Source organism: Danio rerio, chromosome 7, assembly GCF_052040795.2.
Source record: "Danio rerio strain M-AB ecotype USA chromosome 7, GRCz13ab, whole genome shotgun sequence".
NCBI lineage: Eukaryota > Metazoa > Chordata > Actinopteri > Cypriniformes > Danionidae > Danio > Danio rerio.
The window spans coordinates 55367095-55384099 of NC_141027.1; the positions used below are offsets into that span (position 1 = coordinate 55367095).

Genomic DNA, 17005 nt, shown 5'->3' on the forward strand with positions numbered 1-17005 from the left:
GTGGACCCCTGGGTGACTTACTGGGGTCAGAGGCCCCTAGGTCGAGGGCCAGGAGGCACCCTGTGGCCTATACAGCATGTCCAGGGAGAGAGGTGGACCCTTGAGTAGCTTGCTGGGGTCAGAGGGCCCTAGGTGGAGGGCCAGCCGGCACCCTGGGGCCTATCTAGCAAGTCCAAGAAGAGAGGTGGACCCTTGGGTAGCTTGCTGGGGTCAGAGAACTCTAGGTGGAGGGCCAGGGGGCACCCTGGGGCCTATACTGCAAGTCCAGGGAGAGAGCAGGACCCCTAGGCAGCTTGCTGGGGTCAGAAGACCCTAGGTGGACGGCCAGGGGGCACCCTGTGGCCTCCACTGCAAGTCCAGGGAGAGAGGTGGACCCCTGGTTGCTTGCTGGGGTCAGAAGCACCTGGGTTGAGGGCAAGGGGGCACTCTGGGGCCCATTCTGCAAGTCCAGGGAGAGAGGTGTACCCCTGGGTAGCTTGCTGGGGTCAGAGGCCCCTAAGTATAGGGTCAGGGGGCACCTTGGGGCCTAAACGGCAAGTCCAGGGAGAGAGGTGGACCCCTGGGTAGCTTGCTGGGGTCAGAGGCCCCTAGGTGGAGGGCCAGGGGACACTCTGGTGCCTCTACTGCAAGTCCAGGGAGAGAGGTGGACCCCTCCAAAGCTTTATGGGGTCAAGGGCCCCTGGGTGGAGGGCCAGGGGGCACCGTGGGGCCTGTACTGCAAGTCCAGGGAGAGATGTCGACCCCTGGGTAGCTTGCTGGGGTCAGAGACCCCTAGGTGGAGCGCCAGGGTCACCCCTGGGCCTCTACTGCAAGTCCAGGGAGAGATGTGGACACCTGGGTAGCTTGCTGGGGTCAGAGGCCCCTAAGTGAAGGGCCAGGGGTCACCCTGGGGCCTATACTGCAAGTCCAAAGAGAGAGTTTGACCCCTGGGTAGCTTGCTGGGGTCTGAGGCCCCTAGGTGGAGCGCCAGGGTCACCCCTGGGCCTCTACTGCAAGTCCAGGGAGAGATGTGGACACCTGGGTAGCTTGCTGGGGTCAGAGGCCCCTAAGTGAAGGGCCAGGGGTCACCCTGGGGCCTATACTGCAAGTCCAAAGAGAGAGTTTGACCCCTGGGTAGTTTGCTGGGGTCAGAGGGCCCTAGGTGGAGGACCAGCCGGCACCCTGGGGCCTATCTTGCAAGTCCAGGAAGAGACCCCTGGTTGCTTGCTGGAGTCAGAAGCACCTGGGTTGAGGGCAAGGGGGCACTCTAGGGCCTATACTGCAAATCCAAGGAGAGAGGTTGACCCCAGGGTAGCTTGCGGGGGTCAGAGGCCCCTAGGTGGAAGGCCAGCGGGCACTCTGGGGCCTCTACTGCAAGTCCAGGGAGAGAGATGTACCCCTGGGTAGCTTGCTGAGGTCAGAGGCCCCTATGTAGACGCCAAAGGGGCATCCTGCGGCCTATACTGCAAGTCCAGAGAGAGAGCTGGACCCCTGGGTAGCTTGCTGGGGTCAGAGGCCCTTAGGTGGAGGGCCAGGGGGCACCTTGGGACCTATACGGCAAGTCCAGGGAGAGAGGTGGACCCCAGGATAGCTTGCTGGGATCAGAGGCCCCTAGGTGGTGGGCAAGGGGGTTACCTGGGGCCTATACTGCCAGTCCAGGGAGAGAGGTGGAACCCTGGGTAGCTTGCTGGGATCAGAGACCCCTGGGTGGAGATTAAGGGGCACCTGGGGCCTATACTGCAAGTCCGGGGAGAGAAGTGGACCCCTGGGTAGCTTGCTGGGGTAAGAGGAACCTAGGTGGAGGGCAAGAGGCCACCCTCGGGCTTATACAGAAAGTCCGGGGAGAGAGGTGCACCCTTGGGTAGCTTGCAGGGGTCAGAAGCCCCTAGGTCGAGGGACAGGGGGCACCCTGGAGCCTATTCTGCAAATCCAGGGAGAGATGGTCCCCTGGGTAGCTTGCTTTGGTCAGAGACCTGTAGGTGGAGGGCAAGGGGACTCCCTGGGGCCAACACTTCATGTCCAGGGAGTGAGGTGGACCCCTGGGTAGCTTGCTGGGGTCAGAGACCCCTAAGTGAAGGGCCAAGGGGTACCCTCGGGCCTCTACTGCAAGTCCAGGGAGAGAGGTGGACCCACTGGGTCACTTGCTGGGGTCAATGACCCCTAGGTGGAGGGCAAGGGGGCACCCTGGGGGCTGTACTGCAAGTCTGGGGAGAGAGAGGGACCCCTGGGTAGCTTGCTGGGGTAAGAGGAACCTTGGTGGAGGGCAAGAGGCCACCCTGGGGCTTATACTGCAAGTCCGGGGAGAGAGGTGTACCCCTGGGTAGCTTGCAGGGGTCAAAGGCCCCTAGGTGCTGGACAAGGGGGCACCCTGGGGACTAAACTGCAAGTCCAGTGAGAGAGATGGATGGCTGAGTAGCTTTCTGGGGTCAGTGGCTCCTAGGTGGAGGGCCAGGGGGCACCTTGGGGCCTATACTGTCAGTCCAGGGAGAGAGGTGGACCTCTGGGTAGCTTGCTGGGGTCAGAGACCCCTAGGTGGAGTGCAAGGGGCACCTGGGGCCTATACTGCAAGTCCAGGGAGAGAGGTGGACCCCTGGGTAGCTTGCTGGGGTCAGAAGCCCCTAGGTCGAGGGACAGGGGGCACCCTGGAGCCTAAACTGCAAATCCAGGGAGAGAGGTGGACCCCTGGGTAGCTTGCTTTGGTCAGAGACCTGTAGGTGGAGGGCAAGGGGGCTCCCTGGGGCCAACACTTCATGTCCAGGAAGTGAGGTGGAGCCTTGGGTAGCTTGCTGGGGTCAGAGACCCTTAGATGGAGGGCAAGGGCGCACCCTGGGGCCTATACTGCAAGTCCAGGGAGAGATGTGGAACCCTGGGTAGCTTGCTGTGCTCAGAGGCCCCTAGGTGGAAGGCAAGGGGGCACCTTGGGGCCTATACTGTAAGACCAGGGAGAGAGGTGGACCCCAGGGTAGCTTGCTGGGGTCAGATGCCCCTAGGTGGAGGGCAAGGGGGCACCCTGGGGCCTATAGTACAAGTCCAGGAAGAGAGGTGGACCCCTGGGTAGCTTTCTGAGGTCAGAGGCCCGTAGGTGGAGGGCAAGGGGGCACTCTGGGACCTATACTGCAAGTCAAGGGAGAGAGGTGAACCCCAAGGTAGCTTGCTGGGGTCAGAGACCCCTAATTGAAGGGAAAAGGGGCACCCTGGGGCCTCTACTGCAAGTCCAGGGAGAGAGGTGGACCCACTGGGTCACTTGCTGGGGTCAATGACCCCTAGGTGGAGGGCAAGGGGGCAACCTTGGACCTATACTGCAAGTCAAGGGAGAGAGGTGGACCCCTGGGTAGCTTGCTGGGGTCAGAGGCTCTTAGGTGGAGGGCAAAGAGGCACCCAGGAGCCTATACTGCAAATCCAGGGAGAGAGGTGGACCCCTGGGTAGCTTGCTGGGGTCAGAGACCTGTAGGTGAAGGGCAAGGGGGCACCCTGGGGCCAACACTGCATGTCCAGGGAGAGAGGTGGACCCCTGGGTAGCTTGCAGGGGTCAGAGACCCCTAGGTGGAGGACAAGGGCGCACCTTGGGGCCTATACTGCAAGTCCAGGGAGAGATTTGGAACACTGGGTAGCTTGCTTGTGTCAGAGACCCCTAGGTGGAGGGCCAGGGGGAATCCTTGGGCCTAAACTGCAAGTCCGGGGAGAGAGGTGGACCCCTGGGTAGCTTGCCGTGGTCATAGGCCCCTAGGTGGAAGGCAAGGGGGCACCCTGGGGCCTATACAGCAAGTCCAGGGAGAGGTGGACCCCTGGGTAGCTTGCTGGGGTCAGAGGCTCCTAGGCGGAGGGCCAGGGGGAACCATGGGGCCTATACTGCAAGTCCAGGGAAAGAGGTGGACCCCTGGGTAGCTTGCTGGGTCAGAGGCCCCCAGATGGAGGGCCAGAGAGCACCCTGGGGCCTATATTGCAAGTCAAGGGACAGAGGTGGACAACCCTGTAGCTTGCTGGGGTCAGAGGCCTCTAGGTGGAGGGCCAAGGGGCACCCTGGGGCCTATACTGCAAGTCCAGGGAGAGAGGTGGACTCCTGGGTAGCTTGCTGGGGTAAGAGACCCACCCTAGGTGGAGGGCCATAGAGCACCCTTGGGCCTTTACTGCAAGTCCAGGGAAGAGTGGTGGACCCCTGCGTAGCTTGCTGGGGTCAGAGGCCCCTAGGTGGAGGGCAAGAGGCCCTCTGGGGCCCAGAATACAAATCCAGGGAAAGAGGTGGACCCCTGGGTAGCTTGCTGGAGTCAGAGACCCCTAGTTGGAGGGCAACGGGCCCCTCAGGGGCTCAGACTGCAAGTCCAGGGAGAGTGATGGGCCCCTGGGTAGCTTGCTGGGTCAGGGAGCCTTTAGGTGGAGGGCCCTCAGGAGCCCAGACTGTATGTCAAGAGAGAGTGGCTGGCCCCAGGGTAGTTCGCTGGGGTCAGAAAACTTGGAGGTAGAGGGAAAGGGGGTCTTTGTGGCCCAGACTGCCAGCCCTAGGAGATAGGTTCGCCCCTGAGAGAGTAGCTGGCCCCAGGGGCAGCTCACTGGGCCAGAGACCCTAGAGTTTGAGGGCAAGAGGGGCCTCAGGAACCCAGACTTCAAGTCCAGAGAGAGTAACTAGCCCCTGGGCAGCTCGCTGGGGTATGAGACCTTGGAGTTGAAGTGGGTCCTCCAGACTACAAGCCCAAAGTGATTCTCTGGCCCCTGGGCACCTTGCTGTGGTCAGGGACCTTTTAAGTGGAGGGCACAGGGGCCCCCAGGAAAACAGACTGCAAGACTAGGGATAGTGGCTGACCCCTGGGCTGCTCGCTGGGGTCAGAAACCATAAAGTTGGAGGGCAAGGGGGCCCCCAGCGGCCCAGATTGCAAGCCAACTGAGAGTGGTGGCCGTTGGGCAGCTTGTTAAGGTCAGGGACCCTGGAAGTATAGGGCAAGAGGTCATTCGGGGGTTCAGACTGCATGCCCAGGAAAAGAGGATGGTGCCTGGGGTCCCTTTCAATGGAGATCAAGGGGGCCCTCAGGAGCCCACACTGTAAGCCCTGAGAGAGTGGCTGGACCCTGAGCATTTCGCTGGGTTCAGAGACCATGGAGGTGGAAGGCAAGTGGGCCCTCTGGGGGTCCAAACTGAAAGCTCGTGAGAGTGGCTGGCCACTGGGGCAGCTAGTTGGGTTGGAGATAAGGGGGGCCATCAGGAGCCCAGACAGTAAGCCCAGGGAGAGTTGCTGGCTAACAGGCAGCTGGCTGGTGTCAGAGACCTAGGACTGGGAGGGGAAGGGGGCCCTCTGGGGACCAGGCTGCAAGCCCAGGGAGAGTTTCTGGCCCCTGATGAGCTCACTGACCCAGAAGTTGGAGGTCAAGTGGGACCACTAGGGCCCAGACTGCAAGTGTAGGGAGGAGAGTGGCTGCCCCCTGAGGGCAGCAAGCTGGGGACATGGACCCTTTAGGTGGAGGGCAAGGGGGCCCTCAGGAAACCAAACCCATGTAGTGTGCCTGGCTCCTGCGCAGCTCGCTTTAGTCAAAAACCATAGAGATGGAAGGCAAGAGTTCAGTCTGGGGCCCCAATATGTCAGCTTATTAAGAGTAACTGGCTCGTGGGCAGCTCACTGGGGTCAGAGCATATGGAGGTGGAGGTCAAGTGAGAACACTGAGGCCCAGACTGCAAGCTCAGGGAGACTAGCTGGACCCTGGACAGCTCACTGGGATCAGGGACCATGGAAGTTGAAGGGCAAGGGGGCCCTCTGGGGCCAAGACTGCAAGCCCAAGATGAGTGGCTGGCCCCTGGGCATTTTGTTGGGGTCAGCCCAGACTGCAAGACCAGGGACAGCGGCTGGCCTCTGGGTGGCTCACTGGGGTCAGAGATCATTGTGGTGGAGGTCAAAGGGGTCCTAAGGAGCCCAGACTGCAAGCCCAAGTAGAGTGGCTGGCCAAATGGATAGCTCGATGGAGTCAGAGACCAAGAGGTGAATGGAGAAGGAGTCATGGACCAGGAGGTGGACGCCAAGTGGGCCATCAGGAGCTCAGACAGCAAGTCCAGGAACCTGGACTTACAGAATCCAGGGCATGGAGGGCAAGGGGGACTTCTTGGACCCAGACTGCAAGCCCAGGAAAACAGACTGGACCCTGGATAGCTCACTGGGGTCAGAGAGCATGGAGGGGGAGGACAAGGGGGCCAGCTGGGGTCAAGACTGCAAGTGCAAGGTGAGTGGCTTGCCCTTGGGCAGCTTGCTGGGATCAGGGACCCTTTAGGTGGAGAGCAAGGGGGCCCTCTGTGGCCCAGACTGCAAGCCTAAGGAGAGTCAGTGGCCCTTGGGGAGCTCTCAAAACCTTCCTGTCCTTAGACTCCTTTACATGCTAATTGACCAGGTAGGAGCCCTGTGCTCATTTATCTCCAAGCTCAGGGTTCTCTCCCGGGACAGCATGCCAAACCTGCTAAGTATCCTTCAATATCTAATTGTGAACTCCTGAAATAACTTAAAAAAAAAAAAGGTTTGACAGGCTTCAGGTTGAATAATAAAAGGCATTCGTTGAAAGGCACATATTTGAACTGAAGAAGAGTAACTTTAATAATTTAAATTTGACAAACTCAAATAAAATCAGTTTAAAATATTCAAAAGGTTGATGTATATAGTTGCCTGTAAATAGAGCATGCATTTAATGATGATTGTTACAACCACTGAGAAGTCTAGGGGAGTGAAGTTGCACACTGGACCAAGGATCTTGTTCAAGCAAACACTCAAAGAAAATTGTACTCCAAGTAATGACCACATACAAGATTTGCTGTGCAAATAAAGTGATTTATTACAGATGGTGAAAAGCAGTGAGTAAGCTATTTACAAATCACAACCAAAACAAACAAATTAGAAAGACTGGCTATGGATGGTGCTACAGCAAAGAAACAAAACCAGACAGTCTTACTAATATCAAATCCCCTCTAATCTAGTCTTAACTACACCAACTATCCACTTTACCAAAAATACACGGATTGGCGCTCACCCCCTTCCTTAGTGTATCTTTAGACAGTTAAACTCCTGTGTTGAAATATACGTCACGTGACCTACTTACCTACCAGTCTTTCTTCCAAACCTCTATCGGGAAACACAAGGAAAGGGAATGAATGATTACACCGGTAAGAACAGACAGTGACTAAACCAAAATGTCAACACAGTGTAAATAAAGGATAAGACGGACAATATATTACAACAAAACAAAACAGGAATATAAACAGATGCAAGCAAGCAAGCAAGCAAGCAAGCAAGCAAGCAAGCAAGCAAGCAAGCAAGCAAGCAAACAAACAAACAAACAAACAAACAAACAAACAAACAAACAACAAGTTCAATCAACAAAAACTGACAAACTGCTGGCAGACAAAAAATATATAGTGAGCTGCAGTGATCTGATTGGCTGAGACTAAGACCAAGTTGTTACAGAGGAACCAATCCGCACAAGGCAGTGTCAGGATTGGTTGCATCAAGTGGATGTTAACCAGCCAATCAGGAACAGCAGTAGACAAAAACAAGGAAGCGAACTGGAGCGATAAGGAAAAACATAATGAGACACATAATACAAACATAAAAAAATAATATGTGCTGGCACGTAACATCTCTCCACTAAAGAACAAAACTACAATGTTTATAAAATAAATATTTTTTTAACAATGAATATTCAAACATAAATAAATAAATCCACAATAACTCAATCCTCAATTTTTTAAGTTATATTCTCTTTTCCCTTCTTGTGTCGGACCTCAAGGTTATAGCTTTGTACAATCAATGACCAGCGCTCATTAGTCTCTGGTTCTGATTATACATGCACGACAGAAAGGCAAGTGGGTTATGGTCTGTGTAAATCACTACTGGAGTTGAGCTGGAACCCACATACACTTCAAAATAATGTAGAGCCAACAATAGAGCAAGAGCTTCCTTCTCAATCGTTGAATAATTTAACTGGTGTTTGTTAAATTTACGGGAGAAGTAGCAAATTAAATGGTCAATTCCTTCCATGTCTTCCTGCAGCAAGACAGCGCCAGCTCCTACAGCACTTGCATTTACCTCCATTTTAAAAGGCTTTTCGAAATTTGGAGCCACCAACACTGGAGCTTCACACAGAAGTGCTTTATTACTTTCAAAGGCATGCTGGCATTCAGATGACCACTTAAATTGCTTAGAAGGGCTCAGTAAATTTGTAAGAGGTGTCATCACACTTGAAAATTTCTTGCAGAAACCACAGCAATATCCCACCATTCCTAAAAACCTACACAATTGACAATAAGTGTTTGGGGTAGGAAATTCTGCTATGGCTGTTACTTTTGCTTCTACAGGGCGGACCTGTCCTTGACCAACCTGTATACCAAGATAGATGATGGTTGCCTGAGCAAACTCACATTTTGCCAAATCCGGTAGTATGAATGTAGATGACGGAAACCAGGTTATAGTCCTATAGGTTATAATCCTATTGCAGGATTATAATAGATAAAGGAACTGATGAAGAAAACAAAAAATAACCAGACGAGGAAGCAGAAAGACACAGCACTAGAAACAAAGACAAGGAAACAATGGAGATCACAGGAGACAAAAAAAATTATTTAACATATCTAAGCCTTTCAACACTGAAGGGTTTGTCCTTTCTGTCTAGCAATGAGGCTGGATGTCAAGTGAACTGTGTGAAGGGACTTTATAGTGCAAGGTCCCCCACAGTCCAAAGACATGTGTTATAGTGGAATTGAATAAACTAAATTGGCTGTAGTGTGTGTGTGTGTGTGTAATTGAGTGTGTATAGGTGTTTCCCAGCACTGGGTTGCATCAGGAAGGGCATCTGTTGTGTAAAATATATGCTGGATAAGATTGCAGTTCAAACTATTCACCCTCCTGTGAATTTTTATTTTTATTTTAATAGTTTTCAATTATTTCCCAATAGATGTTTAACTGACCAAAGAAATGTTTACAGTTTCTCCTATAAAATGTATTTGAACATTTTCTTCTAGAGAAAGTCTTATTTTTTACTTAGATTTTTTTTCTTTTTTTACTTTAGATTTAAATTAATAATATTTATTTAATTATTTATTTAATCTACCCTTCACTCTTAACAGTGCTCACAACCACAAGTCATGGAAGGAATCTTGCTTCTGGCATTTATGTAATTTTTTTTAATGAATTTTCCTATCTCATGTTTAAATCTTGTGCAGTCAGACTCCAAAAATTTAAAATGTTATCTGTTGCTGATTTTATTTGCAGCTTACTTCTTTTTAGGGTTAATGGTTGTGTGTAGTTCATATGGGCGATGCAGTGGCGGAGTGGGTAGCGCGTTCGCCTCACAGCAAGAAGGTTGCTGGGTTGCTGGTTTGAACCTTGGCTCAGTTGGCATTTTTGAGGAGTTTGCATGTTCTCCCTGTGTTTGCGTGGGTTTCCTCTGGGTGCTCTGGTTTACTCCCACAGTCCAAAGACATGCTACAGATGAATTGGGTAAGCTAAATTGTCCATAGTGTATGAGTGTGATGGGCCCATATGACAGGCCGGCCAGAAGGTGTAAAAAAAAGTCGTTATCATATGGAACTTGTTCCAAAAAGAGCTGACCCCGCAATCGTACGGGACAAAGGCCAAAGAAAAAGAAGTGTGTGTAGTTCATGTGTGCACTGTGTACTGCTCATTTTAAAGTTGTCTCTCCTTCCCCAGTGCTTGCTCTTCTTCTGCTCATGTTCATGAGGAGGAAAAGCAACTCCAAAAAAGAACCCCTCCTTTCAGAAGAGGATGTATGGGACAACATCTACTATTATGATCAGGAAGGCAGAGGAAAAGATGATCAGGTTTGTTTTAATTTTGAAATTAAAAATAAATAGTCCTTGTTTATTACTTGTTTTTTAATACTGGAGGTAATTACTCAGTTAGCTGGATTTTGTTGATTTGGAATGATCCTGAGGTCCGTTTTACAAAATGAGATGTAGAGTAAGTTTCAGACTGAGAAAACTAAACATATGCAAACTGGTTAAGATCAGATGTAATGTAATGAAATGAAATGTGTTTTTAAATAGCACATTTATTGTGTATGGCCAAACACCCAAAGCGCTTCACAATCATGACGGGGGATCTCTCCACACCACCACCAGTGTGCAACTACTGTGTCAGTGTGCTCACCTCACACCAGCTTTTGGAGGAGTGGAGAGACAGAGATCGAGCCAATTCAGAGGATAGGGATGATTGAGAGGCCATTATTGTAAGGGCCGATTGAGGGACTTTGGCCAGGCCACCAGGGTTATACCCCTGCTCTTTACAAGAAGTGCCATGGGATTTTTAATGACCACAGAGAGTCAGGACCTCGGTTTAATGTCTCATCCGAAAGACGGTGCCCATTGACTATAGTGTCCCCTTCACTTTTACTGGGGCATTAGGACTCATACAACGCAGGTTGAGCGCCCCCTGCTGGCCTCTCTAACATCACTTCCAACAGCAATCTAATTTTCCCATGTGTTCTCTCATCCAGGTACTGACCAGGCTCAGGCCTGCTTAGTTTCAATAAGTAACCGGTCTTGGGCTGCAGGGTGATGTGGCTATGGCAATCAGATAAAGTTGATTTATAACACTTGAACCCAAACCAACGTAAGGCAACAGTCTTCAGCAGGTTGTGTTGTAGTCCAGTCTATTCCATTAACTGCCAGCAAGAAAACACCTTTTCAACATTTAAATAATATTCAGTATATCTGCCTGCTGGGGATCAGCGCCAGCTATGCCTGATCCCTGTTGGCGATCCCATATGTGTCATTCAGCCACAAAGCGTTCCCCCTTTCAGGTGGACCCATGTCTTCCCTATTCACTAACCAGCTTATTATATGTAGAGCTTCCCCTGGATTGGGCTAGCCCATATGCTTATATTGTCACCATGTCACCTATTTGGGTAGCAGGTGGCCTCCGCAGCATCCTTCCCCTTTGCGACTAGCACACTTCCCCAACCTACTGTCATATTTCTAAAATCATTAGACTACAGTTTGCTAGGTGAAAAAAAAAACATAAAATCCCTAAATTCTAAATTATTATCTTTATTATTATCTGCTTTTAATGGCGTTGTGCGCTCACACTGTGCTTGGCAAAATTCTCTCCAAATGCATGACTGGCTCAGTTGCTGTGGCATTTTCCTATCACTCTTCCATATTGTCACTAGTAGACAGACATTGAGGTTTGTTGAGGTTTTCGACCTGAAAGGGAACATCCTGGTTGCGTCTGGAACTCATGTTCCCTGAAGAAGGGAACAGAAACGAATCCCAGGTAGCAAAGAATCCTGGCCCAGATTTGGCATAAAGCTTGCACATCAGACATTCATCCGACTGTGGCATACAGCATGTGGGTTAAACATGGCTCGGGTTTGGTCCACATGCTGTATGGCATACAGGTGGCACTATCTTTAAGGCGGCAGACAAGACATAAAAGATGGCGGCAGCCAGATTTCAAATGTATTTGGCCCAGATGTTCAAAATTGATCTGTGGGCCACGTAAGTTTGGCCTATCTTGACCTACATTTAAAATACTTTTTTCAAGTAAAAATTTTTCAATACACAATCATTTCCATTTTCTTGTTTGCATCTTTTAATGCCTTCATTTTAATCCAAGAAACAATTAAGATTGAATTATTTGAATTATGAATCTATTCTTTATTGTATGTTGCAACTAAATTTAACCTGCATTATATATTTTTATTGACCAAATTATTATTTTACAAATTATATTATTATTATTAACCAAATGCTATATACAGATTAGAGTGTTTTAAAATGTCAATTGTTTTTATGCTGCTTGTCTTCTCTGCTACAGCAGTGTTCAGCTATTTTAGTAGCTAAAGTTTGAAGCACTCTCCTGCATGTGCTGCATGAGCTGTGCTCTGCCGACTCATAGGCTTACATTGGCCGATTTTCTAACTCTTCAGAGTGATTAGTCATCTAGCTTGCTCCCATAGTGTCTCTCCTAGAAACATCTCCATTCCCTCCTTTCAGGGAACATGGGTTACAAATGTAACCAGGATGTTTGCTCTGTAGTCAATCGAAAAAAGAAGAAGAAATTCTTTAGGGGGCTAATAATATTGACCTTAAAAAGAATTTAATTATTTAACACAAAATTTATTTTGATATCAGACTGTTGTGATGAGTCAAAAACCATTGGATCCATTTGCAAGCTTTTTTTAGCACAATCACAAAATGTAACAAACAGAGGGACAAGCCAGGAATCAGATTGTGGAACAGGCAGAGTTCAGGGCAGGCAGAGAACATTCACAGTCGATGAAGCAGGCTAGAGTTCAAGGCAACCGGATAAAAATTACAGTTAATGAAACAGGCTAGAGTTCAGGGCAGGTGGATAACAATCACAGTCGATGAAACAGGCTAGAATTCAGTACACAGATCAGGCAGGAATGAATGGGAACCGCTCCGTAATGACTGCTGGGCAAATCAAGACTTCGCACTGAGTGCGAGTGTGGTTTAAATACACTGAGTTGATGAGAGTCACATGCCGCAATCAGTGACAGGCAGAAGGGCTTGTGGGAATTTGAGTCCAAGAGTTTGATTAGAATTCAGATGATGGCTCCCTCAGGTGGTGCACAAGAGGGATAGTCGCATTCTCACTTACAACACAAACAAACTTTCTGCACAGGACTTTAATTTTAGTGTGCTGCACGGAGGCCTGGACAACAGACCAAAAGTATTCATGATGGATGTGGCACCCACTTTCATGCCTGCACCTCAGTACAGACCTTGACCGGCCAACCCTGAGGGGATCAGCACATTCATTGATGATGTAAGGCAGGGGTGGCCGATCCTGTTCCTGGAGAGATACCTTCCAGCATATTTCAGTTGTAACCCATAATCAACACACCTGCCTATAATTATCACGTGGTGTTCAGGTCCTAATTAATTGGTTCAGGTGTGTTTAATATGGGTAGCAACTGAAATTTGCAGGAAGGTAGGTCTCCAGGAACAGGATTGGCCACCCCTGATATAAGGGATATGTTAATTTAATGTAGCTCAATGATTAACTTGTAATTCTGTTTTAATAAATAATTCATAATGTAATGCATATGTTGTTTGAACTGTAGAGCCTGAAGACTGCCGATAATGACCCCAACAGCTCCTCCCTACGACTCTCTGCTGGTGTTTGACTATGAAGAAGGAGGTTCAGATGCAGGTTTAATCAGCTCCCTAAACGGCTCCAGCTCAGGAAACAACCAAAACTATGACTTCCTCAATGAGTGGGGCCCATGCTTCAAGAATCTGGCAGACATATATGGAGGAGAAGAGGTTTAAGATTGTTTGGTTTTCACAAGATGCACAATAGCCGCATTTGCATTGTCGGGCCACTGCTAGTCAAGGCTTTTATCGGGCCGGGCCAATCGCCCGGAAGGTTGAGCAGTGAGGCTGAAATCATGTCGCGTTTTCACTGTCGAGCAAGTAGCTCGCAGCGCGTTACATAAAACCCACCCCCAGAACGTCCCCCGAATCAAACATCACACATCCCGCCCACTTCATCGGGAATCAGGCAGATAAAGCACACCATTGCATCATCACAAAACTATTAAAATTAAGACAACTGAAACAAACAAATGACACGTTTTAGTACATCTTCACATTATATGTCTATACGCATAGGCTTGTGTATTCTCATTCATCACATTCATTTACTCGCCGTTGCTGACCGACTGTTGGCATTGTGCATCGAGTGGTCTCGCCACTAACGGAGGGATCCAGCGCAGTAAACGCACCCGTCCATGATATAAAACCACAGAAAATCTCTGTTAATAACTAGGTAGAAACTGTATTTTATAACATCCTAATGCTCCGGAGAGACCTGAAACATATAGATTTTTCCCTACAGGCTATATGTTGCATATTATTCTGTGATCTTAAGTAAAGGTAAGTGTTAAGTATTTTGAGCACATAAGAGTAAGTAATAAAACATATATTTCATTGCGCTCAGCAGCTTTTCTCTAATAAAGCTCTTCATGTATTTAAATTTTTTTTTTTTTTTTACCACATCATATAAAACATAGACACTTGTTTGAGGACACAGAACACATTTTGTATTTGCAGTTTTCCCCAATGCGTTTGTAAGGGGCGCTGCGCAGGACTGGATGACAGAAAAAAAGGTAGCCTAGCTTTCACTCACCTAAAAACAATGCTCTGTTTGCACGATTTGATTAAAACCATTGTATCCAAATACTTTATAAATAATATTTCAAACCTTCTCCGGTGTTTGTTTTTAGAAATTATCAAAAATCTTTTTTTTTTTTCAGATAGGTCTTGTAAAATAAGTTTATTATGGCTTTAAAACGGTTTGATTTATGTGTTGTATATACCTACAATGTTAAAGCTAGCTTTTGTTTGTTCTATATTGGTTTATTTATTTAATGTGATTATATTATATCCGATGTTTGTAATTCTTTAAATTATTTCAAAATAACTTAGGTTATTTTATCAAGATATGACACTATTGTTTTGAGCCTACAAAAGTGGAAATGAAATGTGTTAAGTTTTATGTCTTTCTGTTGTATTCGTATCTTGTATTATCTCCAAAATAAAAAAAATTTAAAAATAAAAATTAAAAAGCCGCTCGTGGCATCAACAGAGCTTTGAAGGGAGCGCTTTTTTGCCCGGTCTCACATTCACATACATGGATCTAAACACGCACAAACACACCTTTAAAAACTTGACAAAAACTTTTGAAAAGCTTTGCTGTCTGCTGCGTATTTAATATGGTGTAACGATTATTATGCATTATTGAAACATCAAGGAGGATGCAGCAAAGAATATCACTTATAAATTAAAACTTTATTATTGTATGCAACAGTCACATTTAAAAGCAAAACAATGCTTGATTATTAGCAAAAAGACCCCAGCCTATAAGGCTAGATGTTTTTTTTCCTTCATTTATTTATTTGATTATTTGTTTGGTGCATGTAATCGTGTGTGATCAGAAAACAAGTGTCTGCCTCTCCTTTCACTCCTCTCCGAAGCCCGAACTTGCCCTCTTTGGTCCCAAGGTATTCAGAGGGCCTTAAAAGGCCAGCCGCTGGCCCCAAGAAAGCCCTGCTGTGGCCCGATTAGGCCACGGAAGGGACAGTGGAAATGCAACTGGCCTTTGCTCGCCCTTACTAGCTCACATTAGGTGCGATAGTGGAAACGCAGCTATTCCCTTTAAATGAAACTCCCAAGCAAAGAGACATTTGATATTTATTATGGTTCAATAGGTAAGTCCTTTGATCATATATCCAAACATATATATCATTTTGATCAAATTCCTTTTTCTTTGTCAAACAAACAATAAAACCTTCTTTTTTAAAAACATTACCAGCTTTCTATTATTACGGTTTTTTCATATTATTCAACCTCCTTTTAGCTTTCAAAATAACTGTTTTCACCTTGTCGCACGAGTTTTACACTTAAACAATGAAAATAACATTTTAAAAGATTATTTATCTGGTAACTATTAATGTATCTTAATGAAGCACTAGTGAAATAAGTTAAATATTTAATAATTATTAATGTGAGACTATTATCAATATTATTTTCAAACAAAATATAGCTGTCACACATTATCAGTGTCATTTCCACCACAATGCTTAAATTTTGCTTTAAAAAGTGAAAGATTATTTAGGTTGTTTCTATGAAAATGAATAATGCCATCTGAGAACATGTCCAAGATTGAGGGAATTTTAATTTTCATCAACAACACATAAAGAAAAATCAAGATAAATATTGCTTGATAGGTAAATACATTCATTCTACATCATTTCCAAACATGTTGTACCTTTAAAGGCGTTTGAAAAAAAAAAAAAAAAAAACTAAGGTAAATACGTGTATTTATGCATGAATTGCTAGTATCAATTCAAAGCTAATCAGTAAAGCTATCTCTAACTTTTTAACAATAAACTGCAAAAAAGTCATTTACACCACGCTGCCCACTGTGGTGGAAAAGACAGCATGTGGTGGAAATGACAATTAATATGGATTGCAAAAGTACAGGGATTAAACAATGACACTGAAACACTGCCCAATTTAGCGTTACAGGTTTCATGCCTAAATTTGAGCAGCTGGTGGCCAATATTTATTGATTTCACATACTGTACCACCAGAAAGAGCAGAGTGGGAAGGTCTGATTTGCAAACAGTAACAGCACAGTTTTGCTAAAAATATTGCAATGCACACAACATTATGTCAAATGGCGATCTCAGAGTTCCAATGAGGATAAATGGGCTATATGCAAGGTGGCGGGTGACGCATTTCCGGTAAAATGTAAGACCCCGAGCCAACTTCCGCCGACCGTACAGTACAGTGCTACAACCGGAGCGCTACTGATCAAAACAACTAACTTTTTGCACTGCAAAAAATGCTTTTCTTACTTCGATTTTTTGACTTGTTTCTAGTCCAAATATCTTAAAATTCCTAAATCAAGAAGCATTTTCTAGACAAGAAAAACATATGGTCTTGTTTTCAGAAATAATATGCCAAAATTAGGTGAGTTTTTTTTTAAAACAAGCAAAATAATCTGCCAATGGGGTAAGCAAAATAATCTTACGTTAAAAGAAAAAACAAGATTAATTTGCTTACCCCATTGGCAGATTATTTTGCTTGTTTTAAGGAAAAACTCACTTAATATTGGCATTTTATTTCTTAAAACAAGACAATATGTTTTGCTTGTCTAGAAAATGCCTCTTGATATAAGAAATTTTAGATATTTAGACTAGAAACAAGACAAAAAATCTAAGCAAGAAAAGCATTTTTTGCAGTGTGGAGAGTTGTCTTAATGTTTTATGCCATTATAGCCCACTTATAGATGTTTATGTCAGCTACATATGACATCTAAACGTTTGAAAGTGTCATTTCAAAGACGTGAGAACAGGACTTCTAGCTACCACTGCTGTGTACAGCAACGTACAGCGTCAGAAATTGAACTCTTACCTCAGTTTCCACACGTTTCCAAAAGACAAAGTTGTGCAGAAGAGATGGGTTGCTAATATTCAACGTGAGAATTTTACAGAAACAGAAAAGACAAGAG

The 17005-nt window shown here is 46.7% G+C and overlaps 1 long non-coding RNA gene across 1 annotated transcript; it reads left to right on the top strand.

The window, feature by feature from the left end:
- The first annotated feature begins 3167 nt into the window (after nt 1-3167).
- On the top strand, nt 3168-7545 carry LOC147843200 (uncharacterized). Its single transcript, XR_015496673.1, has 3 exons — nt 3168-3390; nt 3483-3652; nt 3742-7545. It is a non-coding gene; the product is annotated as an uncharacterized LOC147843200 (long non-coding RNA).
- Nucleotides 7546-17005: the final 9460 nt, after the last annotated feature.